The sequence below is a fragment of the Schistocerca gregaria genome, chromosome 4 (assembly GCF_023897955.1).
Source record: "Schistocerca gregaria isolate iqSchGreg1 chromosome 4, iqSchGreg1.2, whole genome shotgun sequence".
NCBI classification, from domain to species: domain Eukaryota; kingdom Metazoa; phylum Arthropoda; class Insecta; order Orthoptera; family Acrididae; genus Schistocerca; species Schistocerca gregaria.
The window spans coordinates 43402095-43423312 of NC_064923.1; the positions used below are offsets into that span (position 1 = coordinate 43402095).

At 42.0% G+C, this 21218-nt stretch overlaps 1 protein-coding gene across 5 annotated transcripts in view; it reads right to left on the reverse strand.

Moving 5' to 3' along the window:
- LOC126365842 (protein nessun dorma-like) overlaps positions 1–21218 on the reverse strand; it is a 201666-nt gene that overhangs the window by 163090 nt on the left and 17358 nt on the right. The window lies entirely within an intron of this gene.

A 21218-nucleotide genomic window follows, 5' to 3' on the forward strand; every position in this document is an offset into this window, starting at 1 on the left:
AGGTACATCTACGGGTCGCAGGATGTCTGTCACATATGTCACATTGCTCACAGTGCCCTAGACACACACCAACTGTGATTTGTGTTCACATCCAATAGCACCCCACACCACAAGGCCTCCAGTTGGCACTGAATGACTTGTGCAAATGCAGTTACTGTGGCACCGTTCCCCCTGTCTGCGATGAACCAAAAAGCGGCCAACATTTTCAAACAAACAGAACCAGGATTCGTCTGAAAATACTGTCTGGTGCCATTCCTCTCCCCAGTGACATCGTTCCATACACCACTGCCATCTAGCATATTTCTGAACATTAGTCAAAGGTAGGCTGAGAAATGGACAATGTGCACACAACCCACACCATGGCAGACTGCAACAGAATGTCACCCCTGATACTGTAGGATGTGTTACACCGTTCTACTGTTAAACCACAGGCAAGGAGGATGCAGATCCTTCCTGCAATGTCATTTGAATGAGGCGTCGATCTTCTCGGGGAGGGTGGTCTGGACAGTGTGACCTGACCCATCTCATCATATTCTATGGCCTTCCGTGAACCATTTTGTACATATCCACTGCACTGCTGAAGCACTTCATCCCACACAAGCAGCAATTTCCCAGATGTCTGGATCACATGCTCTCATGCCAATTATGCAACATCTTCGAAACTCACTGATTTCATGATGCGGTTCGTGCATACATCTGTAAGGCATCCTGCACATCTTCTGAAGTCGCACTGATCCATTAGCTTCGGCAACAGCAAAAGCCGCAATCACATTTCAATAGTAGGTTGTATTGTGCTTCAATTCTGATGCTGATCTTGAACCCACGGGCCAACATGATTTAAAGGCTAATCATTTCTGCAAAATATACTAATGTAAATGTCCTGTGCATATGAACATCCTATCCCTAATCGCTCAACGTATTCTATTTTTTCTGAACATATGTCTACATTTCTCGTCACCTAATCAATCTTTACTTTGCACTCTGTTATCATCTGTGGACTTTTAAACACACGATATCACATATTGATATCACTCTATCGGCATCTTTAAGTTGGCAACAGAACTGCACGTTTTTGTCAGATGCTGATAATGACCGTGCAAGATCCAGCAAACCCAGTGGGGTGTGTCCGTGCACCACACCTGAAGCGACTTCGGAATATGAGTGCCCTCTGAGGAGGCCTGGCAGCAGCCACACAGCCCCTCGCACTGGGAGCCTCTTTGCTATGTGACGTTGTGCAGACTTCACCTAGTCACTTGTTTTCTCAGTACAGTGTGTATCATCACTGTTACTATTGTTTGAGCTGGACTCTATTGCTTGCTGCATTATTTGTAATGTGTCTTTGTACATTTGGAGACATACAGTGCAAGTTAAATGAATCCTTTGTTTACTGTATTAATTTGTTCGCTAATCATTTCTGCTCCTGTACTGCTTTCCTACAACTTAATACATTACTGATCATACATACAGTAATGTTCAGAAAAAGCGGATACCTTGAATGACTACAGATAGGATGTTTATATTCACTAAACATGTACATTAGTATGATCTGCAGAAATTATTAGCATTTCGGTGACCTCGGTTCAGCATGTGTCCTGTTGTCTAGTATGCATACGGTCAGCCATGGGCCCTGATAACTTGTTCCACATGTATGATGGCATCGGCGCATACAAGACATGAATGGCGTCCAGTGGTATAGCCATCCATGCTGCATTCACCTGGTTCCAAAGTTCACCTGTGGTGGCTGGCACTGAATCACAGTGCTGCACCGTCATTTTAACATATTATACACTTTTAGATTGGGAACGAGTCTGGTGATATGGGAGGGCAGGGCAAAAGGACGAAATCCTGCAACATTTGGTCATGCACTGTCTTGCTGAAAAATGGCATCTGGAGTGTTGTGCAGAAAAGGTACATCTACGGGTCGCAGGATGTCTGTCACATATGTCACATTGCTCACAGTGCCCTAGACACACACCAACTGTGATTTGTGTTCACATCCAATAGCACCCCACACCACAAGGCCTCCAGTTGGCACTGAATGACTTGTGCAAATGCAGTTACTGTGGCACCGTTCCCCCTGTCTGCGATGAACCAAAAAGCGGCCAACATTTTCAAACAAACAGAACCAGGATTCGTCTGAAAATACTGTCTGGTGCCATTCCTCTCCCCAGTGACATCGTTCCATACACCACTGCCATCTAGCATATTTCTGAACATTAGTCAAAGGTAGGCTGAGAAATGGACAATGTGCACACAACCCACACCATGGCAGACTGCAACAGAATGTCACCCCTGATACTGTAGGATGTGTTACACCGTTCTACTGTTAAACCACAGGCAAGGAGGATGCAGATCCTTCCTGCAATGTCATTTGAATGAGGCGTCGATCTTCTCGGGGAGGGTGGTCTGGACAGTGTGACCTGACCCATCTCATCATATTCTATGGCCTTCCGTGAACCATTTTGTACATATCCACTGCACTGCTGAAGCACTTCATCCCACACAAGCAGCAATTTCCCAGATGTCTGGATCACATGCTCTCATGCCAATTATGCAACATCTTCGAAACTCACTGATTTCATGATGCGGTTCGTGCATACATCTGTAAGGCATCCTGCACATCTTCTGAAGTCGCACTGATCCATTAGCTTCGGCAACAGCAAAAGCCGCAATCACATTTCAATAGTAGGTTGTATTGTGCTTCAATTCTGATGCTGATCTTGAACCCACGGGCCAACATGATTTAAAGGCTAATCATTTCTGCAAAATATACTAATGTAAATGTCCTGTGCATATGAACATCCTATCCCTAATCGCTCAACGTATTCTATTTTTTCTGAACATATGTCTACATTTCTCGTCACCTAATCAATCTTTACTTTGCACTCTGTTATCATCTGTGGACTTTTAAACACACGATATCACATATTGATATCACTCTATCGGCATCTTTAAGTTGGCAACAGAACTGCACGTTTTTGTCAGATGCTGATAATGACCGTGCAAGATCCAGCAAACCCAGTGGGGTGTGTCCGTGCACCACACCTGAAGCGACTTCGGAATATGAGTGCCCTCTGAGGAGGCCTGGCAGCAGCCACACAGCCCCTCGCACTGGGAGCCTCTTTGCTATGTGACGTTGTGCAGACTTCACCTAGTCACTTGTTTTCTCAGTACAGTGTGTATCATCACTGTTACTATTGTTTGAGCTGGACTCTATTGCTTGCTGCATTATTTGTAATGTGTCTTTGTACATTTGGAGACATACAGTGCAAGTTAAATGAATCCTTTGTTTACTGTATTAATTTGTTCGCTAATCATTTCTGCTCCTGTACTGCTTTCCTACAACGACAGTTGCCGAAACACCGTGTAGCCCGCCTCTCCTTACTGTTGTGTACAACAAAACATATATCCTTCAACACATAACTGACATTTTATTATGTTACATATTTTTCATTTTTTTATTTTGGTTGCAAGAATCTTACATTGTAAAATGTACAAAAGATCTGTTGTGTACACAGAAATACAAAAATTGACAAAGAAATATGGTTACATAAAATAAGAATACATAGCTCAGCTCAATAAAAATTAAATAATGTGCATGTCAAATTACACAGTACAATTTAGTAACACTGCCACATTTGAAGTAAGATGAAATATAACAATAACAGTAAGTATAATAAACATTCAAGTGGAGTTAATAAGCAACTGCCTTTAGATATTCGTTGACTGTATGAAATGAGTGTGTGTTCTTAACTTTATTCCCAACTGTATTACTATTTTCATGAACTGATAGGGGTAATTTACTGCAAAGCACAATGCTCACTAGATTCACAGTCAGTCTTTGGTTCGTAAGATAAAATTCTGCACTGGAATGTGTATTGTAACTGAGACTTTTCGGTAGTAGACAAATGTAGGTTGTTGTCAACAGAGGCTACAGTTTGTAATACATACATCTGAGGAATGGACAATATTTGTAACATTTCTTAAGGAATGAAACTGAGACTCCTGAAGCCAAGCACTAAGGCACAGACTGCAAAATTGTCTATTACCTCATACTTTTCATTTTAGTATTGTAAATGTAACAGTGACCTTCAGGGAGCACAGGGTTTATAGACAGGAACATAAAACTGGATTTTAATATATTTTATATATTTGTTAAACCACTGCCAAACAGTTTTTTTTAAGTTTTCATTACATAAATTTTACTAAACATAAAACAATAAACCTCAGTTGTATGGGACTTATATGCTACACACTCCCTTACAATTACCAAAAGAATTGCAATGGTTGTATAGATACATAAGAAAAAGCCCTGACACGGTACAATAAAAGTTATTACCAATAATAATAAACACTAGCGCGGCCACTGTAAGCATCGGCAAAGATGAATGTTGCTACGCCGGAAGGTAAATGACAAATGATGGAAACTCCATTCAATTTTTTTTAATAGACTTTGACTTTAGTTCTCGTGGGGAGAAGATGTATTTATGTGAGACATGTGTAGTAGACATTGTGTTACCTGAACAATAATTTTTATGAAAGTATGAAGTGTGAGTGTTCTTTTTAGTGCAGAACCAAAAACGTTTTCTTTTCTTCCGCGCATTTTGCTAATGTCACGTCACTGTAGCTGCCTGCATCTGAAGAGGAAGTCCGATAAAAATCATAATTGTATTCACCATCAAAAATGAGTAGTAGTCATGGCGGAAGAAGAAGCATATAACCAAATTGTGTAAATCTCAACAGCATAGAGAATACATTAATCAATGTAAGTTCACTTAACCTACGACTTACAATTTACAAGATTTGTGAATTAAAAGTGAAAGACAAATTTCTTTGGTTTAGCTCTGCAAGAAGCAGATGCTGAGCCAACATTTTTACAAACACATTTCTATGCAGCTTCTTCATATTTTATGTAAATAACCTGGGAATTAATGCCACCTACATTTGACACAGTAAAGCTGATGATAACTGACCAGCATTTGGTTACTCGGCTCATGCTTTAAAGCGTTTGATTTGCAGTATCAATACCACTTTTTTTCCAACTGTAGAAAATGACTGATCAATAGCATCATCATTATGAGCCAATAGCGTAAGAATTAACTTTATGTTCTTGCATGATCTGTAGGCAAACAAACCTCCGTATCATTGAACCCAAATATATTGGCATACTGTTTCTTCCCTTTTACATCTAGGAAACCTAACAGAAACTGCTTTTTATTTTACTGACATTCCCAACATACAACTACTTCATTTTCAAATAATTCATGAGACCATTCTTAATAGTCCCACCTTCTGCTGCTATTTACAAGAAATGCATTTTGCAGAAAAAAAGAAACATGTCATGACCCAGCTTTTCTCTTCATCGTAAATACGTAGAACATCTATGGCAGAAATTTAACATCCAAACCAAATTCTGTTTTCCTGCAGATCAATCCACTGTGTTTTTGATGAGGTTTTCCGTCTGAAGACTGGTTTTGTGCAGCTCTTCACGCTAGTCTACCAAGTGCAAATTTCTTATCTTCGTGCAGCTACAGCAACCTACATCTTTTTGAACCTGCTTCCCATATCCATGCCTAGGTAACCATCTACAATTTTTACCTTCTTTGATGCCTCAGAACGTATCCTATCCCTCTATCCTTTCTTTTAGTCAAGTTGTGTCGCACATCATTTTCTCACCAACTTATTTCAGTGTCTGCTCATTATTTATTCACTCTGCTCTTTAATCTTCATCATATTTCTATAACACCACATTTCAAAACCTTCTATTCTTTTCTTGTCTGGACTACCTATTGTTTACCTTTCGTTTTTGTACAAGGCTTCGCTCTACACAAATGTCTTCAGAGAAGACTCCCTAACACTTACATTATTATTATTGTTGTTGTTGTTCTTGTTGTCTTCAGTCGAAAGACTGGTTTTGGAGCTCTCCATGCTATTCTATCTGGTGCATGCTTGTCCACCTCCAGATAATTACTGCAACCTACATCCTTCTAAACCTGCTCACAGTATTCTTCTCTTGGTCCCCCTCTACGATTTTCAAGCCCCATACTTCCCTTCAATACTAGACTGGTGATCCTTTGACACCACAGAATGCAGTCCATCAACAAATCCCTTTTTCTGTTCACATTGTGCCATAAATTTCTTCTCTTTCCAATTCTTTTCAGTACTTGATCTACCCACCTAATTTTCAGCATTCTTCTGTAGCACCACATTTCAGAAGCTTCTGTTCTCTTCTTGTCTAAACTGTTTCTCAGCTATATTTCACTTCCATACATGACTTCGGTCCAGACAAATGCTTTCAGAAAATACTTCCTAACACTTACCTCTGTATTCTATGTTAATAAATTCCTTTTCTTGCCACTGCCAGTCTATGTTTTATATCCTCTCTACTTCAGGCATCATGAGTTATTTTGCTTCCTGAGAAACACTACACTACATTAAGTGTCTTGTTTCCTAGTCTAAATCCCTCAGTATCATCCGATTTAATTCGGCTACATTTCATTATTCTGGTTTTACTTTTGTTGGTGTTCATCATATATCCTCCTTTCAAGACACTATCCAGTCTATTCAACTGCTCTTCCAGTCCTTAACTAACTCGGACAGAATTAGAATGTTATTGACAAACCTCAAAGTTTTTATTTCTTCTCCCTGAACTTTAATTCCTACTCTAAATTTTTCTTTTGGTTCCTTTATTGCCTGCTCAAGGTACAGATTAATAACAGCAGGGATATGTTACAACCTTGTCTCAGTCCCTTCTCAACCACTGCTTCCCTTTCATATCTGTCGACTCTGCCATCTGATTTCTGTGAAAGTTGTAAATAGCCTTTTTCTCACTACATTTTACCCCTGTTACCTTCAGAATTTCAAAGAGAGTATCTCAGTCAACAGTCGAAAACTTTATCTAGGTCTACAAATGCTACAACTGTAGGTTTGCCTTTTCTTTCCTTAACCTGTCTTGTAAGTTGTAGGGTCAGTACTGCCTCCCATGCTCCTACATTTCTTGGGAATCGAAACTGATCTTTCCCAAGGTCGGTTTTACCGGTTTCGCTTTAGGCATAATTCGTATCACTTTAGGCAGGGGGGTTACCTTCATAGTCTCGGATGTTATTGAATTTAGCCTATGTTAAAATTCAGAAGTAAGTAACAAACACGTATTTTTTGGTTTTCTTCAAAAAAATTCCTGCCCCGAGATACAGGCCTCCAAAGAAAACACCGCGAACACCATTTTGGAGATGCAAATTTCGGAAATATTTTTAAAATGTTGTAGGCCCACTATATCTGTAACAGTTCTAGATATTTTGTTAGAGGTTTTTTTTATTTGAAAGATAATTGCTTTATGATTACAATGCTATCATCCATTTGGACATATCTGTCAAAGTTCTCTTACTGTCACCTTTTGAACTTTTTTTTATAACTTACAGGAACAATTTTTTTTTTCAAAAATGCCAAACCTGAAAAGTTTTTTCTGTTGATTAGTGCCATGTAGTACTATATTCTCTGCAAACGAGAGCTTCCTCTTAAGTTGGACAGGTTTTATTTTAAAAAATCATTTTCTTTTAACTTTCAATGGTAATGTATGTCTTCACTGAAGTTGTTTCTTACTAATTTCTTTGTTACAATATTTATTTCTATTGTCTTTGTTGCAGTTATTTCTTATCACTTACTTTGTTGCAGTTATTTCTTTTCATTTTCATTGTTGCAGATATTTCTTACATTTTGTTGTAGGTTTCTTTGATGTTGTTGTTCATTGCAGGCTTCTGTATTGCTGCTGTTAATTTGTTTACTGAAGAGGCTTCTAAGAAATCTGAGACCATCCAGTGAGTTCTGTGTTTTCATGAGGAATTTGCCAGTTGACACAGTTGCAGTGTGTTTTGTGGAAGGGACTGTTTGAAACATCTTCTGACTGGGGCCACAGGTGAATGAAGTGTGCTGTGCTAACTATTCGCATATCTATATAAAGAATAATATAAAAGAAAAAAAAACAGTCATTTGGGTTCTAAATGTTTTGACAGGTAACAACAATGATAATATCTGAACAAGGTGAAGTCTCCCATGCTGCAGAGTTTGCATCAATAGAGGAAGAATTAAATACCCTGAACCAGTCAACTACAGAGGTAGCTGTTAGTCCTGTTAAGAAATCATAGTCAGTGAAGTCAGTGAATCAAGCTGTGTTACCTATACTGCTGTGGAGGTGCCATGGCTACCGCATCTGCCTACTAACAAGATAAACTTCCCATCGCGCTCTCCTCAGATTTAGTGGTAAGTCGGCCCATTGGATAGCCTACCAAAATACGAATTGCAATCAAATGTGATGAATAGTGACAGCAAGTGAGAGACCACATAGACCTCTCACATAAATGAAAACAACACATAAACGTGTGATCTATGTTACAACAAAGGAATTCAAGAGCCAAAACTTCCAAAATGGAACACAAGTGGCATAACATATGGTACCTGCTTAGAACAAATAGGCGGTATGTATGTCTGAAGGCCCCTTCGTTACAGGTCGCTGTTGCAAACTGACAGGTCACGACACATATACAGGGTGTTACAAAAAGGTACGGCCAAACTTTCAGGAAACATTCCTCACACACCAATGAAGAAAAGATGTTATGTGGACATGTGTCCGGAAACACTTAATTTCCATGTTAAAGCTCATTTTAGTTTCATCCACTTACACTCAATGGAGCACGTTATCATGATTTCATATGGGATACTCTACCTGTGCTGCTAGAACATGTGCCTTTACAAGTACGACAGAACATGTGGTTCATGCGCGATGGAGCTCCTGCACATTTCAGTCGAAGTGTTCGTACACTTCTCAACAACAGATTCAGTGGCCGATGGATTGGTAGAGGCAGACCAATTCCATGGCCTCCACGCTCTCCTGACCTCAGCCCTCTTGACTTTCATTTATGGGGGCATTTGAAAGCTCTTGTCTACGCAACCCCGGTGCCAAAAGTAGAGACTCTTCGTGCTCGTATTGTGGATGGCTGTGATACAATACGCAATTCTCCAGTGCTGTGTCAGCACATCAGGGATTCCATGAGACGGAGGGTGGATGCATGTATCCTCGCTAATGGAGGACATTTTGAACATTTCCTGTAACAAAGTGTTTGAAGTCATGCTGGTACGTTCTGTTGCTGTGTGTTTCCATTCCATTATTAATGTGGTTTGAAGAGAAGTAATAAAATGAGCTCTAACATGGAAAGTAAGCATTTCCGGACACATGTCCACATAACATATTTTCTTTCTTTGTGTGTGAGGAATGTTTCCTGAAAGTTTGGCCATACCTTTTTGTAACACCCTGTATAAATTTGAATACAACGAACAGACATGTCAATGACTGGACGGAAAAGTTCATAATTTTGGGGGGAAAAAAACTTGGAAGGGAGTGAGATTTGAACTCGGATCTCCCCCATCGCAGTTCAACACCATGCCAACACAACGACAACATAACAGTCGTTAACATTACTCGATATAGCACATATTAAATTTTGACTGTTCACAGTGTTTCTATTTTTCTCACTGTTCGGTACACCTTCTTCCTGTTTTCATGCTTCATTTGTGTTCAGTTTTTGACAGATTATCCAATTGGCCACCTTACCACTATATCTGTGGGGAGTGCAATGGGGAGTTTTCCTTGTAAGTAGGAGATCCGGGTTCAAGTCCTGGCCATGGCACAAATTTTAATTTATTTCTTCAGCTTCTATCATTATCGGAAACATCCATATTCCATTTTTGATCAGACAATGGATTGGTATAAACAGAGGATGATTTTCTGATCCCCTCCCATGAAGTACCTTTTAAAACAAGTAGGATACTTAGAGACTGAGTACATCATTGGGGTGTTTAGTAGTGGCTGATGATTGCTGTGTTCAGGTTGCATGGTGATGTTTTGACTGCTTGAGCAGCATCTGTTCTAGACCTATTACTCCCAGCAGCTTACACCTAACACTCCCTTACTAGATTGGTGTAGAGAGTCAGTCTTGCAACTCTTGTGATTTATTCCAGGGTCCAGCTATGCTGTGCCCTGTTCTTGTTAGGCATTAAACTTTTTTCTTCTGTGCATATTTCTAAAAGTGAAGTTGCTATAAAACAAAACTCTCTTCTCTACTTAAATAATGTGTAGATTGGTTCCAATTAACTCTGCATATCGTCACGAACTTCCCTAAAAGGATATATGGTACATGGGCAGTTACCACTCCCAGAACCAATTCATATTACTTCCTCATAGACCTCTCATTAACATGTTTCTGAGTAGTATAAAACAACAATTGCTTATATGCATCATATTCATCTTCCATGGTGCCAGAGATCTTCCATGGCACAACAGCTCCTTAACTACTACTTGTTCCACAGAGATTAAAAATGCTCTCCAGCAGACATACTCCACATCTGTTGAGTAATACTTTCACACAGTATGTGGCCCAATTACAAACTAATTGCGATCATGCACATCTCTGCTCCGAGTTCTATATTTGATGTTCGTGATTCATGTTGTACCTTGTATGACACAGATCACTACATATCCCTCCACAAAGAGGAATGACATTGTGGTCTTACATTTAACGATCGATCAATACAAACATACATATCCTCTAACTCGAATTTTCATTAACTCTATTGTTTTTTTTTTTTTTTTGTTTGTTTGTTTGTTCTGTTATGCTTTAGGGTGCAAAAACAAATGGGGTCATACACACCCAGTCAAAACTACAGAACACAAAGACAGAGAGGAGTTAAAAAACAACTACACGTCAGTCCCAATTGACGTAATAGAAGGCAGCTAAAAACAGGCATGTGGAAAAAGGGCTAAAAAAGACACCGCACAGAAATAGAGGTCCAAAACTAAAAATTAAATGGCTGTTGCCATATTGCTGTCACGGATAAAAAGTAAAATGCGGCAACAGCCCGCACGTCATTTGCTAAAACGGCCGATAACTCAGGCGGCAAACCCAATCGGGAACATAAAAGGTTAAAAAATGGAGATTCCATCAGGAAGTGGCGAACAGTTAAAACTTGGGCTCAATTTGTACAAAGTGGTCGAAAAGCGACACTTAGTAATTGATGATGGCTGAAAAGGCAGTGCCCAATATGCAGCCGCATTAAAATAACCACCTCCCACAAGGCTGAAGCTGCTGGGAAAGGCTTCCTTCCAGTGAAGGGAGGACCATTGGCAATGACAAAGGGACACCACCTCCTGACAAATGGCAATGCAGTGATCATCAGAGGGAATCTAGGTACACGCAGGCTGAGGTACTAAGACTGCAGCTTTGGCAGCAGCATCAGCAGCCTCGTTTCCTGGCAGATCGACATGACCAGGGACCCACAGAAACATCTCACTGGCTCCACCACGAGTGAGCAGTTAACAGTTGTCCTGGACCCGCTGCACTAAGGAATGGGCGGTGTACATTGCACATAGACTATGAAGGGCAGCAAGTTAGTCTGAGCATAAGACACAATTGAAAAGGCTATGCTGCTGGATGTACTCCGTCACCTGATACAAAGCAAAGAGCAGCTGTAAATACTGGGGAGTGTGCCGCAAGTCGGTATCAAAAGATACAGGTGCCAATGATGAAGGCACACTTGACCCCACGGTGAGTGCGATAGCCAACAGTGTACACAAATGTACTATTGCGAAGTTCCACGCGTAGGTCATTAAACTGAAGGCAATAGAAAAGGGACTGGAGTAGTGTCCTCAGGAAGCAAATGAAGGCCACAGTAACATGGGCCACTTCATGAAGTCAAGGTGGTGAAGGGTTCACACCCACCAGGAAAGATGCAGGTAGTTTGAAGTGAAGCCGCCACAGTAAGTGCCGAAAGCGGACTCCAGGAGGTAACACAGAAGGACGAGCGCCCCTTATGGACGGTCAAAGGAATCATCAAAAAAGGAGGCATAGGATGGGTGGCCACACATGGCAGACACATGGCATGCATACCTGCTGAGGAGAAAGTCATGGCAGTAGGATAGGGGTAGTTCAGCAGCTTCAGCATACAGACTCTCAACCGGGCTGGTGTAAAAGGTGCCTGTGGCCAAATGGATGCCACGATAGTGGAGAGTACAATGAGGAACCGCAAATGGGCAAATGGGAGTACCAAGAGTGTTTCCTATTGAGCATAAGCCCAAGGAATTTCGTAGTTTCTACCAATGGAAGGGCAACAGGTCCAAGATGTAAAAATGGTGGGAGAAACCTCTTGCATCGCCCGAAATTCATACAGATGGTTTTGTCAGTGGAAAAGCGAAAGCCATTGTCGATGATCCAGGAGTAAAGATGATCAAGACACCCCTGAAGACACCACTCAGTGAGACAGGTCTGTGAAGAATTGCAATAGATGGCAAAATCGACAACAAAAAGGGAGCCGGAGATGTCCGCTGGGAGACAGACCATGATAAGGTTAATGGCAATAGCAAAGAGGACGACAGGATGGAACTCCGAGGCACACTGTTTTCCTGGATAAAGGTGTCCAACAAGGCAGAACCCACATGCACTCTAAAAACTATATATATTTTAAAAATGCCTGAAGGAAACGTGGAAGGCAGCCACGGAAGCCCCACATGTAAAGAGTATGGAGGACATCAGTTCTACAGCAGGTGTCGTATGCCTTCTCCAAATCGAAAAACACGGCCACAGTCTGGGATTTCCACAGAAAACCATTCATGACATGGGTGGACAAAGTAACTAGATGGTAAACTGCAGAACGGTTTGCTCAAAATCCACACTGTGCACTCATGAGTAAATTGCAAGACTCTAGCCACGGTGGCTTCACACCAACATCTGGGAAATGTGCCATCTGCCCAGATGCGGTTGTATGTGTTAAGCAGGAAGTACTTGACAACAAGTGAAAAGTTCTGCAACATCTGAATGTGAATGGCGTCCTGCCCTGGGGCGGAGGATCGGGATGAACTGAGAGCATGATCAAGCTTCCTCATAGTAAAGGCGGCATTGTAGCACTCACAATTCGGAGAAGGGAAGGGTATCGCCCGAGCCTCCTCTGCTCATTTCAGATGGAGGAAGGGAGGGTGATAGTGGGAAGAGCTTGAAACTTTCGTAACATGGTGGCTCAAAGTGTTGGAGATAGCAATAGGGTCCACGATAACATCAGCTGCTACTGTGAGGCCAGAAATGGGGAAATCGATCTTGGTCCCAGAGAGCTGTCAGAGGTTGGCCCACACAACAGAGGAAGGAATGGAACTGTTAAAAGAACTAGTGAATGAAATCCAGCTGGCTTGTTTGCTGTGCCGAAGAACGAGATGACACTTTGCACGAATCTGTTTATAATGAATGCAGTTTGCCACCATAGGATGATGGTTAAAAACGTCGAGAACACGTCTCCATGCAAGAATTGCATCGCAGCATGCCTCAGTCCACCAAGGGATGGGGACACTGTGGTAAAGAGGAAGTGCGAGAAATGGGATGCTCTGCAGCAGTAAGGGTAACGTTGGTAAGATAGTCCACCTGGTCATCACAACTGGGGAAACCCTGTTCTCCGAAGGTTGCCACGGAGGAGTAAAGCTGCCAGTCAACCTTAGTAAGCTGCCATTTGGGCATGCACACGGATGGGGTAGGAGTCATCAAACGGAGAGCACACGGGAAGTGGTCACTAGAGTTGGTGTCAGAAAGAATGGACCTCTCAAGATGATGGGCAAGCTGGGCAGTGCAAAAGGGTCCAAATGGGAATAGGTGTGCAAGAAGTCAGAAAGGAAAGTGGGCGCTCCAGTGTTAAGGCAGAAGAGGTTAAGTTGGTTAAGGTCAGCCAAGAGGGCACCTCTCTGGCAGGTCCTGGGAGAACCCCAAAGGGGCTGGTGCACACTAAAGTCACCAAGTAGCAAAAATGGGGGAGGTAGCTGCCCAATAAGCTGCAGGAAGTCTGCCCTGGTGACATCAAATGACGGAGGTACATATATGGTACAGAGGGGAAAAGTCAGGCAGGGAAGGAACAGGCGAACTGCAACAGCTTGAAGACAGGTAGTCAGGGAGATGGGCTGACTAAGAATGTCACCCCATATGAGCAGCACGACAGCCCCATGAGGTGGAATGCCGACCTCAGGGGGAAGGTCAAGACAAATTGTTAAGTAATGTGAAAGCTCAAAGCAGTCGCGAGGGAGCAATTTCGTTTCCTCAAGGCAGAGTAAAAGGGGTGCTGCGATGCTACAAGCAGCAACAAATCCTCTTTGTGGGACCGAAGGCCGCAAACGTTCCATTCGAGAACAATCATGAGGAGGAAGAGATGTAGGGGTGTCAACTTGGCAGCCGCTGACTGACAGCCGGTGTAGAGTCGCTACTACAGCAGACAGAAGCAGGAGGATCTTGCTCCATGGGGTCCACAGAAGCATCGGTGTGCATGTGAGGTCAGTCAGTGGAGCCCAACGCTGGAAAATGGTTGGTGGTGCACACCAGCAATACAGAAGCTGGTCAGGCTAGGGTTCCACAGGGTGACCCCGTCGATGAGGACCAATGAGTTGGCAAAGGAGAAGACCATTTGCCTTTGGTGGGCTTCTTCGAACCCTTCCGGTTAGAGGAAGACTCTGGTGTTGCTTGGCTGGAGTGACGAGGAAGTCGTCATTGGAGTACTCCTTCTGTCCTTTCCGACCTACCGGATGTGTAGCTGGTGGCCCTTGAGGCGAGAGTTTGATGGCTTGCATAACTGGATGGGTGGATGGCGATGTTACCTTGACACTGGGCGATTTCACAACCTCAGATCTGAATTGGAGGTCGCATGTCTGCATGGCCATGTCCTGCATGGAGCGAAGGGCAACAAGAACAGAACTAAGTACCAGACAGAGAAACACAGGGTTTGCGACTAGCCACTAACTTTCAAGTGACTGAGTACAGACCTTTTTCTTTACCCGGACCTGTTGAACAGCCTGCTCATCAAGATACACAGAACAATCCTGAGAGGAGACAGCATGGCCACCATTGCAGTTGATATAGCGCAGAGAAGGAGATGGACAATCGTCCTCATGTGCATCCTTACTACAGGTGACACATTTGACTGGGTGTTGACAAAACATTCTAGTGTGGTTGAAACAATGACACTGGTAGCAGCACATCAGGTCTGGAATGTACGGCTGGACTGTGATAATTTCATAGCCTGCTTTGAGCTTCGATGGAAGCACCACTCTATCAAAGCTGAGGTAGACAGTGCGGGTAGACACTAAGGAGGAATCAGCCTTTTTCATTACATGATGGATAGCAATAACACCCTGATCAAAGCCATAAGATTGGATTCCAGGCTCGGTTAGACTGTCAAGCAGCCTGGCGTAAATTACACCACGGGAAGAATTCAAAGTTCTACGGGCCTCGACACAAACAGTGTAACAATGGAGAAGCGAGACAGCATGCAGTTGTTGTGCTTGAGAATCAGACGTGGTCTCCAAAGCAAAGTGCCATTCCGTAAACAAGGGCAGGGTGTCACAGGACCAGCAATTGCATCAACACCTTTCTGAATAATAAACGGATTTACCGTGGCCAAGGACTGACTGTCTTCAGTATGTGAGAACACGAGAAACTGTGGTGCAGCGGAAAGGGTCTGTGAAGCATTACCCTCATTTATGTTTACGTTTAGTGGATGTTGAGTGGGAAGATGATTGACACATCATGAGGAAATCCCCCATGATTGCCAGCGTCTCCGATGACACACTCCTTCCAACTGGGTGCCCCCTTCAAAAGGGGGGTGCACCAGCCTTAGGTGATTGTTCACACAACAGGTCACACTTCCCGAACACCTGACAGAGGGACAAATTGACAATTTGGGAAGGTTACAGCTCAGGCAACCACCCCTCCCTGGGCCTGGCCCATACCAGGGGGGTATATGCAAACCTTACCTGTAGAACATGGAACATTCTGTGGCAGTAAGGATAGCATTTGTCACTCAAGTACGTGTCTGAGAGAACAGTCCACTCTACACAATGGGCAAGACGTGCATTAAAGAATGAGATATTCAAGTGTGAGAAAGTGTATGTGGAATCTGAAAGAAAGAGTGAAGTATAAAGTGGTCAAATCAGTCTCGAGGGTGTAATTTCTTTTCTTGGAGGCACAAAGCAGGCGGCATTGCCATCACAATAGCAGCATACTATTACAGGGTTCTGAGGCTGGAGGATAACATTCCATTATTTCTTCAGGGGATTTGTACTGGTGAAATGTAAGTCGGGCAGACAGAGTTGTCACACCGAGTCACTGTTGTAGAGGATCACCAAGGTGGAGAAGGGGAAGAACTTTTGTTTTTGTTCGACTTCTTAGTACTTTTACAATTGCCAGATGTGGACCCAGACATCTGCTGACTCGAGGTGCGCAAAGAGTCATCTTGGGGATATTCCTTTTTAAATTTCCGTTCTTCTGGTGACTTCACCAGTGTGGGGTGAAGCTTTTTTTTGGTGGGCAACTATAGTGGGCGCAGGAGAGGATTTCACCTTAGCACTTAGTGATTTCACGGCCATAGCACTGAATAAGATGCCGCAGGCCTGCACAGCCACAGCTTTCGTGGGAGATGTACTGTAACTGCTGGATAGTGGTATTCAAGGCTTCGGCTAGCTAACATTTTGTGAGCAACATTGAGGGATACCTTTTCCTTCACCTGGATCTCCTCACCGGCTCACTCATCAAGATATACAGGGCAGGTATGGGATCAAACATCACGGCTGCCAGTGCAGTTGATGCCGTGGAAAGAAGGAGGGGGTGCAATCTCCCTCATAAACATCCTTGCCACAAATTACACATTTGGTTCTTTCTGCAGGATTTGTGAGCAAAGTTATATCACTGACATTGGTAGCAACCCACTGACTTCAGTAAGTAGGGTCTAATGTTGTTGAATGCGTAGCCTGCCTTGGCCTTTGATGGGAGCTCCACTCGATCAAACATTAAGAAAAGGGTGCAGGTAGGCACAAATTCTGCATAAACCCTCTTCATAACCCAATGGACTGTGGTTGTGCCCTGATCAGAGAGATAATACATTATCTCCCTTAGTCATACCATCAAGCATTTATGAGAACACATGAAGAATTTAGTGTTCGATGAGCCTCTACACAAACAGGCTGTCCATAGAGGAGCATAGCTCAAGCAGTCTTTGGGCTTTAAAGACACTGTCTCTAGAAGCCAAATTCCATTGCGTAAGTGAGTGCAGGAATTTAGTGGGCCTACAATGATGTCCACACCTTTCTGAATGATGAACGGGTTCACTGTAGAAAAGTTCTGACCTCCTCCCATGCAAGATACCACAAAGTAACAGGGTGCAACTGGAAAATTCGTCACGTCTTTGGCCTCACTGCATTTCTTTTTATCAAACAGAGGCTGTATTAATGGAGTTGATGTACTTATCACAAATGAATCCTCCATGATTGCCAGCGTCTGTGGTGACACGCTCCTTCCTTCTGGGGATCCACCATAGAGGGGAGCGAAGCACACCTGCCTTAGGAGACTGCTCACACCTCAGGTGAACTATGACGGTTCTATGCAATTATTGCGTAATTTGGTGAACAAGGATAGTTGCCGATTTGATGCCCTAAAGAATGGTGGAAATGAGTGAATCCTTGCATTTTCTGTCAATTTTATTTTTTTTATCTGTCTGTATTTCCTTCTGCCTGCCTCATTTGCTGCAATTTTTATATTCTCTCCTTTTGTCAGTTAAATTCAACATCTTTTGTGTTATCCAGGTAGTCATACTAGGCCTTTGTTTTTTCCCTATTTGATCCTCTGCTGCCTTCTTCACTATTTCTTTTCTCAATACTACCTATTTATTTTCTATTGTATTCCTTTACCCTGCTGCAGTTCAATATTGCCTATAAAATTCTTACAACCTATGGTTCTTTGAATTTATCTGTATCACATCAGCTTAATTTCTTACTTTTCTAGGATTTTTTCCACTTATAATCTGCAGTTCATAACCAACAAATTGTGTTCAAAGTAAACATCTGCTCCTGGAAATGTTTACAATCTGGTTTTGAAATCTTTGTCTTACAATTATATATTCAGTCGGAAATCTTCCAGTGCCCCCAGAGTCTTGCAAGTAATTAACCTTCTTTCATGATTCTTATTAAATCAGTATTAGTGAAGTTTAAATTGAGAACTGTTTTCTCAAAACCCATTTTATGTATTTTCTTTTCCATAGTTCTTTGATTCAAAATACCTACTGTTCATTTTCCTATACATGTCTGTGCAGCAGCTATATCAAAACTTGCTCTATTCCGCAGTTACAGCAGAGAGAATACTGCCCCTTTTTACAAAACTATGCTTGTGCTGAGGTCTTTCAAAAACTCTCATATGCTACTTAGTTTGCCAAATTGCCAGGTTTTCTCATAATTTGTTTAATGTGTTATGGATATCAGTGACTCTCAGCATGTGGCTGATGGGAGCGGTCTATTCAGTTTGTGCATGCAATGTTGAACTCTATTTCTTGACGATAACTGGTATGTGACTTGGGTGATGGCTAATGCCACTTTGTGGAATTTTAGTGGAAAAGACTAGACTTTAATAGCGATTATGGAAGTCCCCCCCCCCCCCCCCCCCCAATGAACCATGGACCTTACTCTTGGTAGGTGGTGTATCTGTTGAGAAGATGGGCAGCAGCCTTTTCAACAGTTGCAGGGGCAACAGTCAGAATGATTGACTGATCTGGCCTTGTAACGTCAACCAAAATGGCCTTACTGTGCTGGTACTGTGAACAGCTGAAAGCAATTGGAAACTACAGCGGTAATTTTTCCCTAGGGCACGAAGCTTTACTGTATGGTTAAATGATGATGGCGTCCTCTAGGGTAAAATATTCTGGAGGTAAAATAGTCCCCCATTTGGATCTCTGGGCGGGGACTACTCAGGAGGACATCATTACCAGGAGAAAGAAAACTGACGTTCTCTGGATCCGAGCATGTAATGCCAGATCCCTTAATCGGGCAGATAGGTTAGAAAATTTAAAAAGGGAAATGGTTAAGTTAGGGAACACATTATTGTAGCCAAGATAGGCACAAAGCCCACACCTACCACAGTAGTACAAGTTTATACGCCGTCTAGATCTGCAGATGAAGAGATTGAAAAAAATGTACGATGTGACAAAAGAAATTATTCATATACTTAAGGGAGATGAAAATTTAGTATTCATGGGGGATAGGAATGTGATTGCACGAAAAGGAAGAGAAGGAATATGGATTGGGGGTAAGGAATGAAAGAGGAACCCGCTTGGTAGAATTTTGCACAGAGCTTAACTTAATCATAAGTAACACTTGGTTCAAGAATCATGAAAGTAGATTGTATACTGTAAGGTTTCAGATAGATCATATAATGGTAAGACAGAGATTTAGGAACCAGGTCTTAAACTGTAAGACATTTCCAGGGACAGATGTGGACTCTGACCAAAATCTATCAGTTATGAGCTCTGGATTAAAACTGAAGAAACTGCACAAAGGTAGGAACTTAAGGAGATGGGACCTGAATAAACTAAAAGCACCAGAGGTTGTAGGGAGTGTCAGGGAATGACTGACAAGAACTGGTCAAAGAAATACAGTAGAAGGAGAATGGGTAGCTTTGAGAGACGAGATAGTGAAGACAGCAGAGGATCAAGTAGGTAAAAATCTGAGGGCTAGTAGAAATACTTTGGTAACAGAAGAGATATTGGATTTAATTGATGGAAGGAGAAAATATAAAAATGCAGTAAATGAAGCAAGCAAAAAGGAATACAAATGTCTCAGAAATGTGATCGACAGGAAGTGCAAAATGGCTAAGCAGGGATGGCTAGAGGACTAATATAAAGAATGAAGAAACCTGTATCGCTAGGGTAAGATAGATGCTGCCTACAGGAAAATTAAAGAGACCTTTAGAGGAAAGAGAATCACCTGTATGAATTTCAAGAGCTCAATGGAAAGCCCATCCTAAGCAAAGAAGGGAAAGCAGAAAGGTGGATGGAATAGACTGAGGGATTCTACAAGGGCGATGTACTCGAGGGCCATATTATGTAAATGGAAGAGGATGTAGATGAAGATGAAATGGGAAATGTGATATTGCATGAAGAATTTGACAGAACACTGAAAGACCCAAGTAAAAAAAAACGGTCCCAGGAGTAGATAACATTCCATTAGAACTACTAATAGCCTTGGGAGTACCAGCCACAACAAAACTCTACAGTCTGGTGAGCAAGATATACGAGACAGGTGAAATAACCTCAGATTTCAAGAAGAATATAATAATTCCAATCCCAAAGAAAGCAGGTATCGACAGGTGTGAAAATTACCAAACTATCAGTTTAATAAGTCATGGCTGCAAAATACTAACGTGAATTCTTTTTAGACGAATAAAAAAACTGGTAGAAGCCAACTTGAGGAAGATCATTTTGGACTTTAGTGGGTATAGAAATGTTGAAACATGCAAGGCAATACTGACCCTACGACTCACCTTAGAAGACAGATTAAGGAAAGGCAAACCTACATTTCTAGCATTTGTAGACTTAGAGAAAGCTTTTGACAATGTTGAATGGAACACTCTCTTTCAAGTGACAAATGCAAAAGGCTATTTACAATTTGTACAGAAACCAGATGGCAGTTATAAGAGTCGAGAGGTATGAGAAGGAAGCAGTGGTTGAGGAGGGAGTGAGACAAGGCTGTAGCCTATCCCCGATGATATTCAATCTCTATATTGAGCAAGCAGTAAAGGAAACAAAAGAAAAATTCAGAGTAGGTATTAAAATCCATGGAGAAGAAATAAAAACTTTGAGGTTCGCCAGTGACATTGTAATTCTGTCAGACAGAAAAGAACCTGTAAGAGCAGTTGAATCAAATGGACTGTCTAGAAGGCAAAAAGATGATAATGGAATGTTGTCTAATTGAAACAGGTGATGCTGAGGGTATTAGGAAATGAGACACTTAAAGTAGTAAAGGAGTTTTGCTATTTGTGGAGTAAAATAACTGATAATGGTCAAAGTAGTGAGGATATAAAATGTAGACTCGCTATGGGAAGGAAAATGTTTCTGAAGAAGAGGAAATCGTTAACATCGAGTACAGATTTAAGTGTCAGGAAATCCTTTCTGAAAGTATTTGTATGGAGTGCAACCATGTGTGGAAGTGAAACATGGACAATGAACAGTTTAGACCAGAAGAGAATAGAAGCTTTCGAAATGTGATGCTACAGAAGAATGCTGAAGATTAGATGCGTAGATCACGTAACTAATGAGGAGGTACTGAATAGAATTGGGGAGAAGAGAAATTTGAGGCACAACTTGACAAGAAGAAGGGACCGATTGGT